This window comes from Notamacropus eugenii, chromosome 2, assembly GCF_028372415.1.
Source record: "Notamacropus eugenii isolate mMacEug1 chromosome 2, mMacEug1.pri_v2, whole genome shotgun sequence".
In the NCBI taxonomy this organism is placed as follows: Eukaryota; Metazoa; Chordata; class Mammalia; order Diprotodontia; family Macropodidae; genus Notamacropus; species Notamacropus eugenii.
Window position 1 is genome coordinate 317,796,639 of NC_092873.1, and position 23,986 is coordinate 317,820,624.

General features: G+C 38.3%; 1 long non-coding RNA gene across 1 annotated transcript; it reads left to right on the forward strand.

Moving 5' to 3' along the window:
- Window positions 1-1,036: 1,036 nt before the first annotated feature.
- Window positions 1,037-8,925, forward strand: LOC140527866 (uncharacterized). Its single transcript, XR_011974954.1, has 2 exons — window positions 1,037-1,556; window positions 6,163-8,925. It is a non-coding gene; the product is annotated as an uncharacterized lncRNA (long non-coding RNA).
- The last annotated feature ends 15,061 nt before the right edge of the window (window positions 8,926-23,986 follow it).

Sequence of the window (23,986 nt, forward strand, 5' to 3'; positions counted from 1 at the left end):
GCTAACACCTGTGAAATTTTACTTTTGTAGCATCTTTTGAATATGTGCTCTTCTCTCTTTTGATACTGCCACCATCCATGTAAGCCCTCATTATCTCATGCCTGAACTAGTGCAATTGTCTGTTGGTTGATCTCTCTGCTACAAGACTCTCCCTATTCTAGTCCATCTTTCCATCAGCTATCAAAGTGATCTTCCTAAAGTGCAGGTCTAGCCACGTCACCCCTGTGCTCAGTAAACTCCAGGAATGCCCCCATGACCTCCAGGATCACCCTTGTCATAACCTCATCCTACCTTTCCAGTCTTCTTATATATTACATGCCCCCATGGATTCTTCAATCCAGAGACACTGGCCTTCTAGTTTCTCAAACATTTTCACTGGCTGCTCCCCATGCCTAGAATTCTCTCCCTCCTCATCTCTGCTCCTGAACTTCCTTCCCCCATAAAAGCTAACCTTCTCCAGAAGCATTTCTCAATCCCTCTCAATTCTAGTGCCTTCCTTCTTTTCATGATTTCCTATTTATCATGCATGTAGCTTGTTTGTATATAGTTATTTGAATGTTGTCTGTTCCATTAGATTGTGGGCTTCTTGAGGGCATGGACTGTTTTTTACCTTTCTTTCTATACCTTGACATTGGCACACTTTCTAGCACATGAATGCTTAGATATTTATTGACTGATTACATGAACTTGATTATTTAGACCTGGGATTTGGTCCTTCCTAAGACTCTTCCTGATTCATTTACTCCTTCAGGAACTGTTATGTTTTTGTTTGTTTTGTAATATTACATATTTGTTTTGTTTTTGATATGTTTCTCTTTTAATTTTGCCTGTATGAGGCTTTTTGAATATTAGAGGTTAGGGCTGACAACAGCCCTAAAGTCATTTAAGTGGTGGAAGATCCTCTAGAAGACCTTACCATCACTCTGTAGAGCAGAGTAAGTGCAGTATTCTAATTCCCGCCCTCATGCAAACTGGGATAGTTTTTTTTCCTTCCTTAAAAGGCATTGAAACCATCCTGAACTTTTGGTTGGCTCACGGGACTAGGCCAGATTCAGTCTACAGATATCATTTTCCTGGAGGGTGAGTATAAAACAGCCACCAGGCTTTCCAGGTGCTCTCTCTGATACTTGGCTGATGGTTTATGTTATGGATAAAGATCTAGCAAAGGAGACTGAGAAAGAGCAATCTGGAGATAACAGTGTTATGAAAACCTAGAGAGAAGAGAGGATCAAGGAGATGTGGGAGATTAAAAAGAGGTCAAAAAGGTTGAAAATTAAGAAAAAAAACATTAGACTTGGCAAATAAGAGATCATTTGTAACTTTGAATACAGTATTACCCAAGTGGTTGGTGAGCTTTTTCGGTTTATAGTGGAATTCTCAATGTGAAAAGGTGAACAGAAGCAGAAGCAGAAATAACTGGGCTACAGGAAAGATGATGACATTTCTTGAATTATCATTGGTCCTCTTCACACATCAGGAAAAATTGCCCTAACATCCACTTATGGTTTCCTGGTGGATCTACTAGGAACCGTCCCTCCTGGGAGCCTCATGGAAGGGTAAGGAATACAAAATTTTTGACTAATGAAGGAAGGTTAGGACTGTTTCTCTCCTTCTGTGGGGACTAGGTTAGACACATTCACTTCCTTTGTTGCTAGAGAGAAAGTTCCCTCCTAATGATGCCACATGTCGATATTCTAAGCCCTCCCTGGCAAGGAGGTACTCAGCTGCTCACTGAGTATTATACTGGCAGCAATATGAAAGGGCAAATCAGTTTTACATTGTAGTGAGCAATGAGATGCAGTGGACCAGCCTTTTGACACTGTACATGCCAGTGACTATTGAGGGCCAGGGTGGAGTACTGTTGACAAAATCTGGAAAGACCTTCGGGAAACTGTTCTTTGAGACTGTGCTCATTATCATCCAGAATGGCTCTCCATGCCCCCAGAAGTTGCTGTCTCAGTGAGACAAACATGAGAATTACAGAAAACAAGGGATATGTAAACTAGATGCCCTCTAGGCTAAGTCTTTAAAGACAATAAGGCTGGCCAAATCACTGGGACAGGAGATGAGCAGAATGTCACGTAGGCCTGCAGTTTCTGTCTATAAATACCTTGACTCTCATATCAATAAACGGAATTGGTCTATCTTTTCCTGCCTTCCGTGTCTCTTTCTTCTTCACCACATCACCGAGCTGCGTAGGGATGCTGGCCATCCGCTACATAAGGCGCCTCTTGAAGGAGATTACTTAATGTGGAAATCTGAATTTCACAAAGCATGTTTGGAACAAAGTAAAAGAAATCAAGCCATAGGTCTAATTTGTGCAGAGGATTTCTGACAATCTTTTCTCGGTTTTTTGAATTCTTATTCTCTGTATATGTATTCTGTCTCTATGTTCGTTGTGAGTGTGTTAATCTCTTTTCCCATGTTTTCTCTTTTCTTCCCCCTTGTCCCTTTTCTCTGAAGACTGCAACATCAGGGAGGGGTATGGGAGAAAGAGAAACTAACTTGTATTGCTAAAGGCAGTTTCAGATAAGGTATACAAGGAAATAACGCATGTGCAGTTTTAAGGAAAGCATAAAAGTTTTGGAAAGTTGTTAGTAAAATTCTCTCTTTCTACCTTCTAACCCTGACCAGGTTGGGAAGGCGGAGAGAAAAACAAGAAGAAATCAGGGAAGTTTTTTCCTCATATCAGAGGCAGGTTGACTAGCATTTTAATTATCTCATGCTTCACCTAAAAGAAGTTTTTTGTATAATGGGAAATAACCAAAAAGTAGTTATTCTAGTCATATTTTAAGTGAAACATGTCACTCCTAATTGGATGTTTAAAACAGATCAGGATTTCTTATATAATTTGGCACTAAGGCAAATTGGAAAAATGCATAGATCTGAAAAAGAGACACCTCAGCAGAGATAAAGCTTTTGAACTCTCCAGTAGAACAGAGGGGACTTGGTGAGACAGGATAGTTGTCCAGAAGTCTCCCTCACTTCAGCTGATAGATTCAAAAGCCCTTTCTTTCAAAGTTCTTAAGGCGTGGACACAGAAGTAAAATTTACTTGAGAAAAGGTTAGAACCATTAAGATTTTTTTTTGCCCTGCAGTCCCAACTCAACATTCAGCTGGGACTACAGTGAATTGTAACTCTTATCATCCCAGATTAGATCAAGGAAAGAGAATGCTAAACAATAGCAGGGAATTTAATTTACCCTTCCCAAAGGTAGGGGTTGGGCCACAGCAGTATGAGATCACAAGTAAACCAGCCCCTACATTTAGTAAGCCCAGTCTTCTATTAATAATATTTATATCTGATGGTTTGGAAATGTAATTAATGACACCTAAGGTTCACTATTAGTGTTACTATTGTGCTTCTAAAGAGTTATAGTCTTGTATTGTAAAAATTGAGTAACTCCTGCAATCCAGAAAGTGTTAGAGAAACCAATTTCTAATCTGAATTTTGTTGGAATTAAAAGAGGTTGGGAAAATTGTGTAAAAACCAGTTACATTATTTTAAATTTTATCAGTCCTGCTAACCTCTTCTTATAATGTTTTGGTTTTTGTAATTGTCATTTAGAAAACCAGGTATTTTCACCTTTGCCTGTTAAAGAAGTTTTGGTTAAAACCATTTGGCTGTCATTTTCAAAGTTGTGAGATTGTTCAGTTATTTGGAGTTACTGTTGTAATGCTAAACCTAAAATTATTAATTGATTACTGTATGTAGAAAGAAAGGAATTGAATGAAAACTTTATTTAGATGTGCCCATTCAGAACCAACCTCCTGTATGCCTGGGGGTTGGCAGGCATGGGTGCGGTACCAACCTCCTTTATTTTGTAAAATTGCTAAGGCCTCTAGGAAACTATCCCTTTAGGTACAGTCATCAACCCTGAAAAAGAAACTTGATTGGCTTATGCAAATTATAAATAACGAATAGGACTTGCTCAAGTTGTAATATATGGAGAGGATTTTTGGCAATTGGCTTTACATTTGAACAAGTTTTAAACTTGAAAAGGAAAGCTCTTAATGGAATTCTCTTATGCATATGAGTCCTGGTAAATCTTTATTGCTTACTGTAACTCCATGAGAATAGGAATGACTATCTGGCTCTGAGCTAATGAGTGACATTTTGCTGTTTTAAGGCGAAAGACATTTGAGACCATAAATATTTTCGTTTTGAGTTTGAATTTGAGTATAGTTGTTTGCATTAAATCAGTATCTGAGAGAAATACAACAAGCTACTCAAAGGGAATATTTCCCACCTGACTATTCCTGAGTCTGGCTATGAAACAGATATTACATAATTGAAGAATTTTACTCTTATCTGAATTCAAACAAAGTCAAGGATGTTTTATTCTGTCGTATTTGCTATGTCACATGTCCCTGCTTTCTCTTTCTATAGCACATTTCTATGATCAATAGCAAGTGACCAACAAAACCTATGAGCCCCTTTTGTGTAATCTTACTGGGAAATCTAATATTATTTTTATCTGAAATTAGAACGTGTTCAGCAATCTAAGTAAACTACTTAAGACTCACCTAAGATGTCCCCATTGTTTAAAAGAGTTTTATAAGCAGTAGTGTTTTTCTGTAATCACTCTTACTGTTAATCATTGTGAGAGTATATATTGCACCTTTTTGACTAAAGCATTTTGTGTTATCTAGGAATTCTATGATAATTAAGAATTTGGTTTGTTGTAATACTTTGGGCATTCATATCACTTAAGGACATTTTCATACCAAATAAGCTTTAATGGATTTTAATTTTAAGGGTTTATTTTTGTTTCAAAGTAAAAAAAGAACTATCATTTTAAAGGTTTTCAACTATTTTCTTTATAAAATGTTGACCTGAAAACTTGTTTAGAGAAAAGGCAACATGGCTAAATGCATACATTTTATGATTTAATTAATTAATTGATCAATTCCCTATAAAGAAAACAGTTACATAGCGCTATGGAGTCAGAGGTGACTGACTATCTAGTACAGAAATCATCTGTCTTAAGTACATTTTGCCATGAGAAAGAAACTCTCCTAATTAAGCAAATCATAAATTCAGTAAGACAGGACAATTAACAAAGCAATGTTAGTCAGGCCTTGAGATTCCAAGCTGGGTAAGCATATGTCTCGGTGATAAGGAAAGAAACCCCACCACTAGTAAGTGGCAGGCTTCCTCCCTTAAACAGATAATTGACATAGGAAAGGGTAAACAATGTTCAATAGAAATTATGATCTAAGATGTCTATATTTTCTTTATCATTAATACGCCATAACATAGTATATGTCTATAGATCAAAGGAAAGTCTCATTATTCATCAAAGGAAAGTCTTATTATTCAAGATATAGTGTCTTAGGTTAAAGGTCTCCTTAAGGAGCGGAGAGTCGGCCTTGGCTGGCTTTTGCTGACATAGGAAGAGGCACTCTCTGAGTTTACTTCAGAGAGAACAAAGAGATTATTCCAAAATTTTATATTAAACATTATCAAAAAGTATAGTGACTGTTAACATCAGGACAAATTTTAAACTGTTTTAAAACAAAAGAACACGTTTAGAGAAAATATTTTAAAACGACCTCGTCTAAAGCCTACTAAATCTTCATTTTCAAGGCAGTGTATTGATAAATTAATATGTAATGATCTATAAAGCAGAAAAGATCTTGCTCTTTTAATCTGAATTTGTAGTCATTCCATGGCCTAAGCAAAAGTTAAAATTAGTGTTTGAACTTATTAACAACTTAATTTCTAAAAGTTTTTCTTCCAGAGTACATGTAATCAGAGAAGGAGAAACTAGCCTGTGAAACAATGTACATCTATTCAGTTGTAAGGTTTAAGTTTGAAATCTCTTTTGTTTAAGACAATACAGTTATGCCAGTGAAGAGTGATAACTTATGAGCTATCTTGTCTATGGTAATCTTGCCACTTGACCTGGCTTTTCATACTCAAATTTGTAGCATGGTCTTCTTGAATCTTCCCACTTAATCTGGCCTTTCGTATTCAAATCTGTTGCCCTTGGCCTAGCCTGGCCTTCCTTTGTCTGTTATGCCAGGGAAATTGTCCTTTATTTGTATTCATTTTGTGCTTGTTTGGTCTTTGTCTAACCTCCATGCCAGGTTTGTCTTTTCCAGAGTGCAAGTCATCAACTTCCAGATAACTGCTCAGGTTATGTATCTCTTGAACAGGACCCATCGAGGTGCAGGGACAGCTCTACATCCAATCTCAGCAGGAAGCAATTTCAGAAGTTGAGACCTTCATCCCTTACGCCAAAAGATCTTGGGTCCCATCTCATACCAGGGCCTATTTTAGAGGGAAATGGACAAGCAGGCAGCTTGCTCACACTGACAGTTTTAGAAGCACAGCATTCCTACAACCAATTTCATCAGTCAGCTTCCATGCTTCGAAGGCAATTTCATATTACTAAAGAGCAAGCAAGAAGCATTGTAGTAACATCTTGTCCACACTGCATTCCGTTTTTGCCAGCTCCATCAAATACATCCATCAATCTTACAGGATGCAATCCTCTTGAAATATGGCAAATGGACGTAACACACGTTCCAGAATTTGGAAGGAATAAATACCTTCATGTGACTCCACCCCACTGACTAAGGAATCAACAAAATTTGTTATTGATCATCTGTTTAGGTGTTTTGCAAGTCTAGGTATTCCACAAATTATAAAAACAGATAATGGTCCAGCTTATACTAGTCAAGCCTTTACTAAGTTCTGTCTGTCATACAGAATACAGCATAGAACTGGCATCCCATGTGATAATGTTTAATATAAAATTTTGGAATAATCTCTTTGTTCTCTCTGAAGCAAACTCAGAGGGTACCTCTTCCTATGTCAGCAAAAGCCAGCCAAGGCTGACTCTACATTCCTTAGGAGACCTTTAACCTAAGACACCATATCTTGAATAATGGGACTTTCCTTTGTATCTTATTATCTATAGGCACATACTATGTTATGGCATATTAATGGTAAAGAAAATATAGACATCTTAGGTCGTAATTTCTATTGAACATTGTTTACCCTTTCTTATGTCAGTTATCTGTTTAGGGCAGGAAGTCTCCCACTTACTAGTGGTGGGATTTCTTTCCTTATCAGTGAGACATATGCTTACCCAGCCTGGAATCCCAAGGCCTGACCAACATTGCTTTGTTAATTGTCCTGTCTTACTGAATTTATGATTTGCTTAATTAGGAGAGTTTCTTTCTCACGGCAAAATGTATATAAGCCAGAAGATTTCTGCACTGGGTAGCCAGAACATTTCTGGCTCCATAATGCATTGTTACTGTTGTCTTTAATAGGGAATTGATTAACTAATTAATTAAATCATGAAATGTATGCATTTAGCCTGTTGCCTTTTCTTTAACCAAGTTTTCAGGTCAACACATGTAATCCTACTGGTCAAGCCATTGTAGAATGTCGCAATCGTAACATAAAAACTCTCCTCCAAAAACACAAGAAAGGGGGAGAAGAAGGCAAAAAAATAAGGAGAAGAGTTGATACGGTGTTGTATACCATTAATTTCCTGACACTAGATAGGGGCTTACACCTGCTCAAAAACAGTTTCAAAAAGGCAAAACACACCTCATTGATTGGAAAAAAGTGAAGGTGAAATGGAACAACACAAAGACAGGCCCTGGCTTAACATGGGGGCGAGGGTGTGCTTATATTTCCACAGGAAATGGTAAAGAAATGATCTGGATACTGGAAAGAAACATCCGACCTCTGCCATACATTGGAGAAGATAAGGATCAAGGGAAAAGAAGAAGCCATGATCATCAGACTGACAGGACAATGAAGACACTCATTCTGCTTCTGGGCACCCTCCAGCTGACCACTGCAGCAGAAGGAACTGATTGAAAGACAGATGGACTTTTTGTACATGATCTGCCTTGGGCTACGGGTGGTGACATGGGGAGGGAAGGTAGAGGAGGTAATTATGGTAGGATATGGGTCAAAGGTTTTTGGGGAACAAATTGATATAGAAATAACATGCTTTAATTGTACTATCACTGAATACATTGGTTTTCATACAGCTAACACTAGCATTATATATGTAATTATGTGTCCTAGGTTTGCTTTAATGCCTATCAAAAGTGAAGGCTGGTTATCTGTCTGTATCTGATCGAACTTTTAATCAGTTAATGTTGAAAGTAAGGCAGAAAAGATGTTTAAGTTGCATTATTTTAGGCATTGTAAGCTTTGTGGCACCATTGGCTTCCTCTCTGTTAACTGGCTTATCCGTACATACAATTTAATGGATACTTTAAGGGAAACTATTGTGGTGGTGGGAAATGGAGTTGATGTTTTTGAAACAAGATTGTTCATAAGACGTGATTATAGGTTCATTTCTATTTGTGTTACTCCTGTCCATTATAATACCACCATACATGATTTATAGACCAGGTCTCCAAGGGAAATCTTGACCCCAAGGAAGCTGCAAGCGATTTGGGATTATGTTGCTAATACAAATCCCTTTGCATCCCCCTTCCATTGGCTCATATCTATATTACCTCTATCTCTTTGTTTCTCTGTATGGCCACCTATTTATAGGTGCCTTCTCTCTCTTGGGTAAGCTTTTTTCAAAACTTATCTCTGGTTACAACAAAAGAAAGGGGGAATTGTTGAGGGCCAGGGTGGAGTGCTGTTGACAAGATCTGGAAAGACCTTCAGGGAAACTGTTCTTTGAGACTGTGCTCATTATCATCCAGAATGGCTCTCCATGCCCCCCAGATGTTGCTGTCTCCATGAGACAAACATGAGAATTACAGAAAACAAGGGATATGTAAACTAGATGCCCTCTAGGCTAACAGTCTTTAAAGACAATAAGACTGGCCAAATAACTGGGACAGGAGATGAGCAGAATGTCACATAGGCTTGCAGTTTCTGTCTATAAATACCTTGACCCTCAGATCAATAAACGGAATTGGTCTATCTTTTCCCGCCTCCCGTGTCCCTTTCTTCTTCACCACATCACCAAGCCATGTAGGGACGCAGGCCGTCTGCTACAAGTGACCACTTTTCTGCCCCTGAGAGTTACTCTGCTATCCTCTTCCACTAATCTGCCTCTGCTCCTGGGGTGTAAGTTGTTGCCTCCTGCCACTGGGACCTGCACCTTTGACTGTTCTGCTAAGGTCAACTGCTGCTACCTGTGCCAGGCAGGTCAGCTACCACTACACAGGCCTGAACTCTCCTGCTCTATGCTGGAACAGAGGCTGCTACAGTACTGAGAGCTATTGCCCTGCCTCACTGGGGTCTGATTCTGCTATGTTATGGCAGGATGGACTTTGTTTCACTTATGCACCAGGTTTCTGAGAGCCTGCATAACCACTGTCCTCCTATGTTTTGCAGGAGCTCTGGGAGTTCTGCTATTGCTGGGACCTGACTGCCCACTTCTGTCTATGGAAAGATACAAAGCAATACAAAAAACAACAAAGCCACATGCTCTAAATTTCACAAAAATAATATGAGATACTTTAATCCTTTTTAATTTAGTATCGCTATCAAAAAGGAAATCAGGATAGTCTGCAACAACCTGTTCTTGATGCTTCCTTTCCTCCTATTCACTACTGATCTCTTTCATAAACCATCAGGGAATTTCCCCAAGAATTGTTGTTAAGCTCACTGGCCTCTAATATGCAGATTTTACTCTCTTCCCTTTTTTGAAAATCAAAGTAACATTCACCCTTCTCTAATCTTGGGGCATCTTTCCATTCTCCACAATCTTTCAGATATTACTTACCCAAGCAATCAGATCTGCTGGTTCACTACTCAAGAATATAGTTTATCTGGGCCAGAGGACTTGAATTCATCAGTGAGTTAGGTGATGCTTCCTATCTCCTCATTTATCTTAAATAACAAATCCCTGTTATAGCCACTTTTGTTCTAACATTTCCAGTGAAATGTCATTCACTTTGGCAGAGGAAACAGAAGAAATAGGGTACAGTGGAAAGAATCCTAGCTCTGGAGAGGACCTACATTCAAGTCCCACTCTGATATTTGGCCTTGGGCAAATCACTTGGATTCCTTGGACCTTAGTTTTTTCATCAGCTAAATGATGAACTAGCTGTCCCCTGAGGTTTCTTCTAGTTCTAAATCTACGATTCTACAAAGATAACTGAGCAGCTCTGCCTTCTCCCTGACAATGATCACTGTCTCTTCTACCCATAAGCAATGGTCTTTGATCAAACAGTTTTTGATTTTCTTCTCTTAATACTTGGGGTAGAGGGAACAACTCTTTTTTGTTATCCTTGATCTTCCTAGCCATGCTTAATTTATTCTGAGTTTTATCATTCTTTTTTAAATTAAATTATTGTATTTGTTTTCAGTGTTGGACACTCACTTCCATATATCTTAGATTTTTTTTCCTACTCTCTCCCCTTCATTCTCCACTCCCTCTCTGAGATAGCATACAATCTTATATAGATTCTACACATACATTCCTATTAAATGCATGTTGCATAGAAGAATCAAAGTGAATGGGAGAAACCATAAAATGAAACAAAACAAAACATGATACAAAAGAAAACGGTCTGTTTCTATCTGCAATACAATTCCATACTTCTTTCTCTGGATATGGAAGGTATTTTGCCTCAAGAGTCTATCAGAAATTTTTTAAGTCCATGCATTTCAATGAAGTACTAAGTCTACCAGAAAAATTTCTCACACACTGTGGTCGTTGCTATTCACAAAGTTCTCCTGGTTCTGCTCCTTTCACTCAGTATCAGTTCATATAAGTCTTTCCAGGTTTCTCTGAAGTCTTCCTGTTTATTGTTTCTCATAGCACAATAGTATTCCATTAAATTCACATACCACAACTTGTTCAGCCATTCCCCAAATGATGTGCATCCCCTTGATTTCCAGTTTTTGGTCACCACAAAGAGAGCTGCTATAAATATTTTTGTACATGTGGGACCCCTTCCCATTTCTATGATCTCTTTGGAATAGAGTCCCTGAAGCAATATTGCTGGGTCAAAGGGTATGAACATTTTTGTAGCCCTTTGGACATAGTTCCAAATTGCTCTCCAGAATGCTTGGATCAGCTCACAGCTCCACCAACAATGAATTAGTGTTCCAATTCTCCCACATCTTCTCCAACATTTATCATCTTCCTAGTTTGTCATGTTAGTCAATCTGAAAGGTGTGATGTGGTACCTCAGAGTTGTTTTGATTTGCATCTCTTTAATCAGTAGTGATTTAGAGCATTTTTTGATATGATTATAGATAGCTTTAATTTCTTCCTCTGAAAATTTCCTGTTCATATCTTTTGACCATTTATCAAATGGGGAATAACTTGTATTCTTGTAAATTTGACACAGTTCTCCACATATTTTAGAAATGAGGCCTTGATCACAGACACTAGTTGTAAAAATTCTTTCCCAGTTTTCTGCCTCCCCCCTAATCTTGGTTGCTTTGGGTTTGTGAAAAAACTTCAATTTAATGTAATCAAAATTATCCATTTTGCACTTCATAATGTTCTCTGTCTTTTCTTGGGTGATAAATTTCTTCATTCCCCATAAATCTGACAAATACACCATTCCTTGCTCCCCAAATTGGTTTATAGTATCAATCTTTATGCCTAGATCATGTACCCATTTGGACCTTATTCTTATGTACAATGTCAGGCATTGGTCTATGCTCAGTTTCTGTCACACTGTTATCTAGTTTTCCCAGGAATTTTTGTCAAACAGTGAGTTCTTATCCCAGAAGCTATGGTCCTTGGGTTTATCAAACAGTAGATTGCTATATTCATTAACTACTGCGTCTTGAGTACCTAACCTATTGCACTGGTCTACCCCTCTTTTTTTAGACAGTACCAAGTGGTCTTGATGATTGCTGCTTTATAATACAATATGAGATCTGGTAGAGTTAGGCTACCTTCACTAGCATTTCTTTTCATTAGTTCACTTGATATTCTGTGAACAAAGGTCTTTTGTTCTTCCAAATGAATTTTGATATTATTTTTTCTAGCTCTAGAAAATAATTATTGGGTAGTTTGATTGGTATGGCACTGAATAAGTAAATTAATTTAGGTAGAATTATCATTTTTATTATATTGACTCAGCCTACCCAGGAGCAACTGATGTTTTTCCACTTACATAGATCTGACTATATTTGTGGGGAAAGGGTTTTGTAATTGTGTTCATATAGTCCCTGGGTTTGTTTTGGCAGGTAGACTCCCAGATATTTTATAGTGTCTACCATAGCTTTAAAAAGGATTTCTCTTTCTATCTCTTGCTGTTGGGCTTTGTTATTAATATACAGAAATGCAGTGATTTATCTGGACTTGTTTTGTAACCTGCAACTTTGCTAAAGTTGTTTACTATTTCAATTAGTTTTCTACTTGATCCTCTAGGATTCTCTAAGTATATCATCATATCATCTGCAAAGAGTGATAATTTAGTTTCTTCTTTGCCTGTTCTAACTCCTTCAATTTCTTTTTCTTCTCTTATTGCTAAAGTTAGCATTTCTAATACCATATTGAATAACAGTGATGATAATGGACATCCTTGTTTCACCCCTGATCTTATTGGAAATGCATTCAGCTTGTCCTCATTGCATATAATGTTTGCTGATGGTTTTAGGTAGATACTGCTTATTATTTATGGAAAGTTCCATTTATTCCTATGCTTTCCAGTGTTTTCAATAGGAATGAATGTTGTATTTTGTCAAAAGCTTTTTCTGCATCTATTGAGATAATCATTTGGGTTCTGTTAGTTTTATTGTTGATATGATTGATAATGCTAATAGTTTTTATAATATTGAACCAGCCCTGCATTCCTGGCATAAATCCTGCCTGATTATAATGTATTATTCTCATGATGTTACTATATTTTTTTTGCTAATATCTTATTTAAAATTTTTGCATCTATATTCATTAGAGAAATTGGTCTATAATTTTCTTTCTCTCCTTCGGCTCTTCCTGGTTTAAGTATCAGAACCATATTTACATCATAAAAAAGAATTTGGTAGGACTCCTTCTTTGGCAATTTTCCCAAATAGTCATATAGTATTGGAATTAACTGTTCTTTACATGTTTGATAGAATTCACTTGTAAATTCATCTGGCCCTGGAGATCTTTTCCTAGGGTGTTCATTGATGGCTTGTTCAATTTCCTTCTGTGAGATGGTGTTGTTTAAGTACTCAACTTCTTCTGTTAATCTAGGCAATTTATATTTTTTTAAATAATCATCCATCTCATTTAGATTGTTGAATTTATGGGCATATAGTTGGGAAAAGTAATTTCTAATTATTGTTTTAATTTCCTCCTCATTGGAAGTTAGTTCACCCTTTTCATTTTTGATATTGCTAATTTGGTTTTCTTCTTTCTTTTTTTTTAATCCGATTGACCAAAGGTTTATCAATTTTGTTGGTTTTTTCATAAAACCAACTCTTAGTTTAATTTATTTGTTCAATAGTTTTCTTAATTTCAATTTTGTTTTCAGTATTTCTAATTTGGTACTTACTTGGGGATTTTCAGTTTGTTCTTTTTGTAGCTTTTTCAGCTCCATGCTCAATTCATTGATCTCCTCTTTCTCTATTGTATTCATGTAGGCATTCAAAGATATAAAACTTCCCCTAAGAACTACTTTTGCAGTATCCCATAAGATTTGGTAGGTTGTCCCATTATTGTCCTTCTCTTGAATGAAGTTGTTGATTGTTTCTATAATTTGTTGTTTAACCCACTCACTCTTTAGGATGATTGCTTATTTTTCAATTAATTTTTGGTTTATATTTCCATGGCCTTTGATTACATATCATTTTTATTGCATTATGATCTGAGAAGGATGCATTGACTATCTCTGCCTTTCTGCACTGGTTTGTGAGATTTTTATGGCCTAGTACATGGCCAATTTTTGTATATGTGCCATGCACCACTGAGAAAAAGGTACATTCCTTTCTATCCCCATTCAGTTTTCTCCAGAGATCTATCATATCTACCTTATCCAGAGTTTTATTCACCTCCTTAACTTCTTTCTTGTCTATTTTGAAGTTAGATTTATCAAGTTCAGAGAGGGAGAGTTTGAGGTCCCCCACTAGTATAGTTTTGCTGTGTATTTCTTTTTGTAACTACCTTAACTTCTCCTCTAAGAATTTGGCTGCTATACCACTTGGAGCATATATGTTTAGTAATGAAATTGATTTGTTGTCTATGGTGCCTTTTAGCAGGATACAGTTTCCTTCCTTATCTCTTTTGATTAGATCTATTTCTGCTTTTGCTTTGTCTGAGATTAGGATTGCTACCCCTGCTTTTTCTACATCAGGTGAAGCACAATATATTCTACTCCAACCTTTTACCTTTATCCTGTATGTATGCCCCCTTTTCAAGTGTGTTTCCTGTAAACCACATATTGTTAGATTATGGTTTTTAATCCATTCTGCTATCCATCTCCGTTTTATGGGAGAGTTCATCCCATTCACATTCACAGTTATGATTACTATCTGTGTCTTTCCCTCCATCCCCTTCCCCCCCACCCTGTTTATGCTTTTAGTTTTCCCCTCTCCCTTCCCCTCCATAATAGAATATTAATTTTTGACCACCACCTCCCTCAGTCTTCCTTCCCTTCTTTCAGCCCCACTCCTTTTTAATCCCTCCCTTACTACTTCTTCCCTCCCTTTTAGCCTCCCCTCCCTTTTCTTTCACACTTCCCCTCCTCCTGCCTATAGAGCTAGTTGTATTTCTATACTTAACTGAGTTTTTTGTTCCCTCCTTGAACCCAATTGGATGAGAGTAACTCTCAAATAATGCTCATCTCCCTCCCCATTTCTCTCTCCTGTAATATATTTTTGTGCCTCTTCCTGTGATGTGATTTACCTTTTTCCGACTCCTCCTTTTCACATTTCTGATTAAAATCCCTTCACACTCTTAAATCATATTTTTACTATGACATCATTTACTTTATACTGCTCCCTCTATTATTATATATCCCTTTTACATATGATAAATATGCAATTCTCAAGATTAACAAGTATCATCTTCCCTTATAGGGATGTAAACAGTTTGCCAATATTGAGTAACACGTTTTTTTCCCCCTGTTTACCTTTTTATGCCTCTCTTGAGACCTGCGTTTGAAGACAGAATTTTCTATAGAGTTCTGGTCTTTTCATTAGGAAGGTCTGGAAATCCTTTATTTCATTGAATTTCCATATCCTTGCCTGAAATACGATACTTAACTTTACTGGGTAATTAATCCTTAGTTGTAGTACCAGCTCCTTTGCCTCATGGAATATCATATTCCAATTGCTTCGATCTTTTAGTGTAGAAGCTGCAAGGTCCTGTAGCTCCTCAATATTTGAATTGTTTCTTTCTGGCTGCCAGCAGTATTTTCTCCTTCACTTGATAGTTCTGGAATTTGGCAACGATATTCCTTGGTGTTTTTAGTTTGGGATCCCTTTCAGGAGGTGAATGGTAGATTCTTTTGATGACTGTTTTGCCCCCTGGATCTAGGACTTGTGGGCAATTTTCTTTGATGATTTCTTGGATGATATTGTCCAGGCTCTTTTCTTTCATCATGGCTTTCTGGTAGACCAATAATCCTTAGATTTTCTCTGCTGGATCTATTTTCCAGGTCAATTATTTTTCCAATTAGATATTTTACATTTTCTTCTATCTTTTCATTCTTTAGATTCTGTCTGATTGATTCTTGATGTGTCATAGAGTCATTAGTTTCTATTTGCCCAATTCTAATTTTTCTAAAATTTTTTCTTCAGTTAACTTTTGCATCACTTTTTCCATCTGTCCAATTGTTCCTTTTAAGGAGTTATTTTCTCCAGCTAGGTTTTGTACTTCCTTTTCCATTTGTCCAATTTTCCTTTTAAATTATGTGATTTTTTTTCATATTTTTAAAATCACTGGTCAGTTTTTCATATATTTCTCTAATTTGGCTTTTTAAAATCCTTCCTGAGCTCTTCCCAGAATGCTCTTTGTGCTTCAGACCAGTTCATATTCCCTTTTAAAGTTTCAGATGGGAGTACGGTCTCAATGCTGACTTCTTTGGTATTTGTGTTTTCTTCCTTGTCCCCATATAAAGATTCTATGATCTTTTGTTTTCTACTTTGTTTCTTACTCATGATAATCACCCTTTTTATGACTTTTAAAGTAAATCTCTGTGTCTGGGGCACAGGGGGCTCTGTCCTACAGTTCTTGTGCCTAAAACTTGAGGCTTTGTGTTGTGGCCTCTAGTTCTTTCAGCTGGAAGCTAAAATGCTGCAGTTTACCTGGTGCTAAGCTGGCTGGTGTTGGAAAGCAGAGAACAGGTGAGGTCTTTTTGGGTTTCCCTGGAGTTATCATGGGGTTAGCTTGTTAAGAGTGGGGGAGGGGTGGTCTGGCCACAGGAGGTCTCCTCTGCCGAGGTAGAGCATAGGCAAGCTCAGTGGTTGGTGATCCCATCTGTGCTAGTGTCTTCCCAATTCCCCTGGGGCACACATGGGGTCCTGGTGTTGGTGATTGCGGGCTCAGGATCTTCTCCCAGTTTGCTGAGGTGGGGCTGTCTGGGACAGCTCTGGTCCTGCACTGGTCCCCTTCAGTCATAGTAAGAGGGACCCTCCTTAGCAATTTTCCTAGCCTCACGGGCTAAGAGACTGTTTAGCCCTACTGCTGCTACCACTCTTCCAGGGTTTTTCCCGGGGAGATATTCCCTGAGCTCTTCAAGGTCAAGAAGGGAAGGGAGATAGCAATTACTGATCCCTCTACCATCTTGGCTCCCTAGTTTTATCATTCTTGAAATGATTTTTACAGAAGGCGAAATCAGACACAAGTACAGATACCATCAATTTGCCGAGATAGCATTAGTCAACTGGAAAACACTGGGGATTTGCTTACAGAAGACTAGAGGACTGGAACATTTGTGGACATCTCTGTTGACCTATCACATGGTTGGGAATAGCTTTTTTTCACTTTCTACATAATCAGAAGTATTAACATTTTTTAAATGGCATGGTAATACCTGCCTTGATTTTTGATGCATTCAAGTATGAAAGTGAAAGTCACCCTATAATTCACAGCATGAAGAAAGGGAGAAGAGACTAGGGGTTCCCTCTTTCCTCCTCCTCAATTTTGGCCATATGACCTTGAAAAATAACTCTGGGTCTTTGACCTTTTTGTTCATTCTTTTCTTTTCTAGGTGCAGGGAGTGGAGTCTTTGATCTGGCCTGGGAAAGAGGAAAGATAGTCATTGGGGGATTGAGCTACTATCAGAGTAAAGAGATCCCCCAGCTCCTTAGGGGTACTGAAGAACCCTGAGGGGGATAAAGTATGATAGGCTAGGACCTTAGAAAGTGGGGGCAGAATCAACATGCTATACCACTCTTTATTCATCTTTTGTTATCTGTCCTTGTTTTCAGTCTCCAAAGTAAATACTCATTAACCAAGGGTTCTTCCTATAAAAAATGTTCACAAACAGTTCTGCTTTCCATTGCAGTTACTTCAAAGAATACAAACGTGTACACATCTTTTGTCTATATGGGCTTTTAAATCTAGAGAGTTGAGAATCATGGGGTGTTATCACCACCTTGCCATTGGACTAGTGCCAGAGACTAATTATTTAATTTGGCCAGTAAAGTAACTGAGACAAGTTATGTTGCATTTAGAGTGAGAAGGAATCAGTGCTATCCTTGTGGCTTAATGTTATGAGAATTTCCCTAGCATTATTTACTGAGTCCAGCCTAACAAACAGGAGGAGGTCTAAGAAATGGAAGATAACAGGTTAATTTGAAATTGAAAAATTCATATCTCAAAAACCAGGGTTTGCAGGGATACCAGAAAGCAATAAATTATTAGGGCAGCTATTTCCATGGACCAATGATAATTTAAATTCTTTCCTGATATAATTTCCATAGAATAATTTAGAATTCCTATAACTGTTCCTCTTGTAAACAAAGTTGGAATATTTCATAAGTATTGCACATTTATTCATTATTGTCTTCTCAACCTCCTTCATCTTCCCTCTCCACAGGTAAGATTCCTTTCATTGTGCAACATAAGCCTCTGGCATCTCAAGGCAATAATGGAAGTTTGCAAACATGATGATACTATCACTGAAATTTGGTGCTCATCAAAGTATCCAGTAATTGCTACCCATAGGATTATAAACTATATGTTTAAATTAGGAAGAGCTAAGAATGCCAGCTATCCTTTTCCATTTTTGAAGGACCGTTGTTCCCCTTAACTTTAGAGTCATCAGAACTCATATAATTGCATTGGCCTACTGTGTCACACTTTGAATGAGATTAATAGTAATGCTAAGAGCAATGAAATTGATGAGGCTTGGAAAACATCCTGTCTCTGTCTCAAGTTATTCCTGTTTGGGGAGACAATGAATCAAGACTCTTTCCTGTTCTCCAGCACTGGCTCATGTGTTTATAGGAGCAGTCTGTTGATAGCTTCCTCCTGATGTAAGCCAGAAAAGTCAGCACTTGGGCAGCCAAATTTAGGCAGTTGGATTTCAGCTCTGGATTCTTAGTCCCTATGTTGATATACTTGAGAAATAAAAGGTAACCAGAGTCCCTTGCTGTTGACTTGAAAATTTAGGAAACCTTTTTACCCTCCCAAATGAGTGATGATAGTAAGCAGTTAAGACTCACACCTCCTAGCATGCCCATCACATTATGTGATCTCTAAATGAATTTTAGACTTCCCAGTACTTTGAAATATCACTTGAGAAACAAAACAGAGGGATGTTAATATAAGTAATATAAACATGCTAATAGCAATTGACTTGGAACTTGTAGGATTGAGGCTATATGTCAAGGGAGCTATTGATAGCAGGAACCCATATACAAAATAAATGTTTATAGTAGCATTATAACTAAAAGATGAGAACAAAACAAATGGGAAATGGCTGATTACAGTATTTAAATAATGAAATTTTGCTGCATCAGAAGGAAAGACAAATATGAAGAATTCCTCCCTCCTTGGAGTATGGGGATTTGTTTGGAGGGTAGGAATAGGATTAGATGGCCACTGAGGTCCCTTCCAACTCTAAAATTCTGATTCTGTAATCCAGAGAAACAGGGGATGACTTTATTCATTTGACACCTACTATGTGCCAGGTATTGTTCTAGGTGATGGAGATACATAGACAAAATGAAACAATTCCTGCCCTCAGGGAGCACATTCTACTACTAAGTGAAACAACATGTACATATATGAGCAAATATAAAATATATCCAAATTATATCCCCAATTGTGGTGGAGAAGGTGCCAACATCTAGAGTGCTAGTATCTACACCATTCTGGTACAGGCCCTCATCACCTCATGGCTGTACTATTGTAGTAGCCTGCATGTCTGCCTCAAATCTTTTCCCACTCCAATCCATTCCCCATTAGGGCACTACAATGGTTTTCCCAAAATATAGGTCTAATCATATCACCCCAGCCCCTACTCAATAGACTCCAATGACTCCCTATTGTTTCAAATACAAAAATCCTCTGCTTGGAGCTCAGAGCCCTTCATAATGTAACCCTCTTCTGCTTTTGTAGTCTTCTTATACCTTCTTGCTACATACTTTTTGATTCAGTGACAATGACCTCTTTGTGGTTCTTTAACAAAACATTCCATCTTTCAGGTCTGGTCATTTTCTCTAGTTGTCTCCCATGCGTGGAATACTCTCCCTTCTCATCTCTACCTATTGCCTTTTCTTAATTCCTTTAAGTCCCAAATGAAATCTTATCTTCGACAGAAATCTTTCCCACCTCTCTTAATTTTAGTGTCATCTGTTAATTATTTCTGCCAATGATTTCCTATTTATCCTGTATATAGCATATTTGTAAATATTTGACTGTTGTCTCCCCCATTAAATTGTGAACTCCTTGAAGTCAGGGACTATCTTCTGCCTTCTTTTGTATCTCTAGTACTTAGCACACTGCCTAGTACATAGTAGGTGCTTAATAAAAGTGTATTGATTGATTATCAGGATAGTACTTGTATAGGAGGAAGTACTTGAGAAGAGCCTTTAAGAAAACTATGGATCCTGAGAGCTAAAGGTGAGGAAAGAATGTGTGTCAGGTATGAGGAAGAGCTTAGTATGAAGTAATGCAGACTGAAGAAAGTAGCATCAAGAGAACTATATATATATATATATATATATATATATATATATATATATACACACATATATACATATATATATATATATATACATATATATATATATACACTACAATAAATATTGAGAGGAAACAAAATTTAAATCAAATACAATATTTAGCATACTGTTAACATGAAAGGACAAATCTCTTTTTCTGTCAACAATTAACAAACTACTTAGAGGGAAAGAAGTATCACAGGAGTGGGAGTATTGGTTGGGAAGAGTCTGTTGTATCAAAATAAACTATATCAATGAAATAAATCAATGAATCAACAAGTATTTATTTGTCAAGCACCCGTTATATGCCTGGTACTTTAATGGGGCTGGGGAGAAAAAAAACCAAAAATAAAAAAAGAAACGCTCTTTCCTCTCAAGTAGTTTATATTGTAGTGGAGATGGTGTGGTTGATTGTTGTCCTTTGTTCTGGAAGAAGACCAAAATGACATCATCATGATAAAGTGAAGTTTCAGTGTGTCCATCTGACTGATCAGACCAATATGAGCCTGGAGTGCTCTACCACAGGTTGGACACAGATAGTCCATGTGAATATTTGGGGTGGATACCCCAAATTTGTGCATCCTATGTTTATGTGCTGTCTCAATTCTGCTTTGCTCATAGAGCACAGCACCCTTTCTGATGTGGACACTTCATGCTGAGCTGTCCTATCCAGTGTCTCCCATGTTGCACAGTCAAATCCAAAGTTCTTGAGAGAAACTTGAGAATGTCCTTGTGTTGCTTGTTCTGACCACCATGTGATTGCCTGCCCTATGTGAGTTCTCCATAAAATAGTCTTCTTGGTAAGCATACATTTTGCATTCAAACAATGCGGCCAGCCCATCGGAGTTGCATTCTCTGAATCATAGTTTGAATGCTTGGTAGCTCAGCTCGAGTAAGGACTTCAGAGTCTGGTACCTTATTCTGCCAGGTGATTCTCAGAATCTTCCTAAGACAGTTCAAATGGAAGCGATTCAGTTTCCTGGCAAGGTACTGGTAGACTGTCCAAGTTTCATAGGCATACAACAATGAGGTCAGCACAACAGCTCTGAAGATCTTTAGTTTGGTAGTCAGTCTAATACCTCTTCTCTCCCAAACTTTTCTTCAGAGCCTCTCAAACACTGAGCTACTTCTGGCAATGTATGCATCAACCTCATTGTCAGTGTGTACATTCCTGGAAAGTACAATACTAAAGTAAGTGAACTAATCCACAGCATTCTGTCTTCTTAGAGGTAGATGAATTATCCTGCTGATATATCCTGTGGAGTTCTCATTTTTCCTTTAGCAGCTTCTGAATTTCCCCATCATTTTCATCAAACCAGTCTTGGTGTTTGTGAGTGTTCTGACCCAGATGAGCAAATGCAATGGAATACACTAAATCTCTGAAAGCTGCCTACTCCTTTTCTGCTCCATTGTTGCCAACTATGTGTTGGCTCACCTTTCCCTCCAAGTTAGCAACAAACTGTTCACACTCAGAGAAGAGCTCTAATTTGTTGACATTAATTCTTCTGGTAGTCATTTTGCCTTGGGGGCGGCACTTTTGATGAATGCGAATATTTAGCTTGGAAAGCATAAGTCTATGACCAGTCCAGCACTCTGCATCACACATTGCCTTTGTCACTCTCCTATCTTGTCTGTCTCTTCTCTTTACAGTCACATAGTCTTTTAGATGCCAGTGTTTGCTGTGAGGGTGCGTCAATGAAGTTTTATTGTGTTTAGGTAAATGGAAAACATTGTTGGTAATAAGGTCATGTGATATACAAGACTTCAGCAGTAAATGACCATTGCTGTTGCTGTTTCCAACTCCATTCCTTCTTAGAACTTCCTGCCAAGTCTGGTAGTGTGAATCTACTCTAGCATTAAAGTCACCCAGAATTATAAGCTTGTCCTCTTTCGACACATTGATGAGAAGGGTCTCTAGGTCTTCATAAAATTTTTCTTTGACCCCATCAGAGTTTGTCATGGTGGGAGCACAGGCACTGATGATGGCGTTTTCCTGCAAGTGGCAATTACATTGTCATAAGCCTGTCATTCACTCCTTTTGGCAGGCATACCAGCTTGCTGACTAGATTAGTTTTGATTACAAAACTCGCGCCAGCTTCATGGCACTCCCCTTCACTGCACCCACTCCAGAAAAATGTGTATCCTTCTCCAGCTTCAATAAACTGGCCATCATTTGCCAACCTTGTTTTACTCAGGGCTGCTATTTGGGTGTTTTACCTGTTGAGTTCTCTTGCAACAAGAGCAATTCATCTTTCAGGTCTACTGCATTTTGTGTTGTCTATAAGTGTGTGCACATTCCATGTGCCCATGGTGAGTGGAATCATCTTTGAAGATGTTTTTGTATATTTTGTAAATTTTTTTTGTATTTTGACCACATAGTGGGATTCCCTGCCTGCTGAGGTAATCAGGCTTGGGTAAGCAGACAATGTTTAGGGCACCTTTCATAGCCCCCTTCCTCTCACCAGGAGATGAGCAGTGTGATCCTTAAAAGGCTGCTCAGACACCCAGGGGGCTGCCAAGTCCCACTGCTGCTTCCAGTGAGAAACAACTGTCCATATCAGTCTGTCTACATGTGGCTTGCAGAGAAGCAAGGATATCTAGTTTCGAGTGTTCTCCCCACACTCTTCTCCAAAGGAGACTTTGATTCTTTCCAGGAGGAAAAGCAGGAGGTTGGGGCCAGGAACTATTCATTCTGTTCTCAGACAGAGGACAGACTGGGCTGGAATTATGTCTGTTCCCTTAAATATTATTAGCCTAGGGAAGATAATCTTTAGATTCAAGTTACACTCCTGATTATTATCACTTGCATGGGGAAAGAAGACCCAAGCTCTATATCTTGATTCTCTTACCACCTCTTCCCTCTTGTTCCACAATAAATACACATAGAAAATTGAAAATAAATCCATTTATCTAAATAGACAGCAAACAGAGTGAATGAGCTTTCCCTTTTGGAGTGAGATAATTCAGCTCAGCCAACAGAGAGAGAATCTCAGATTTTGAAGTCCCTTTGATGAGGTTCAGACTCTAGGAACTTCCTTGAGCTCCCCTGGAATTTCCTCACTGAACCTGGCTTTTCATACTCAAATTGAGCTCTCCTGTATCTCCTCACAGAATCTGACCTTTCATACTCAAATTGATCTCTTCCTGTATCTCCTCACAGAATCCGGCCTTTCATACACAGATCTGTGATCATTGTCTGTTATCCCGCGATTGCCCTACCTGCTTCCCACCTAAGCGCCCCCAAGTCTGATATTTGTTGATTAGGACCCTTCCTAAACCCTTCCTCCCATCACCCTGGACTACCAGACCACCCCTCCCCAGATCCCTCCTATACTCTTTTCTGTATTTAAGTCCCACCTTGCCTCCATGAAGGTGCTCAGATGCAGTCCAGCTCAGACTCTGTCTAGCTGGGATTGTGTCTGGTCCGCTTGTGAATACAAGCGTTACAAAAGCTTAGGCTCCTTAAGAGGCAACCCAATTAGGCGAATCCTTAATAAACTTTGTTTTCTTTGGCTTTAAGAAGGCTTGAGTCGAATTCATTCGAGCACGACCCGGACCGTCAGTATTTTGGGGTTCCCGATCACCCCTAAACCTCATCACCTTGAAGTCTTTAGTGAAGCACATCAGAGACAGGGACATGATAGAAATGGCCAGCTCCTCTACATGTGGCTTCTTCCCAGAGTCTTTCTCTCCCTTCAGGGACCTGAAGAGAGGTTATAATAATGTGTCTTTCTCTCAAAACTCAAAGCCCAGAAGATCAGGAGTTTTCTTCTCTCTACCTCTCACCAACTCTGCCTATCCCTCATTCAGGTGAAGTATATTGAATAATCAATCTCTACCAATGAAGAAGTCTCATGCAGTTGGCCCTTTGAGTTCACAGTTACAAATATACATACATATGCCCAATATACATAT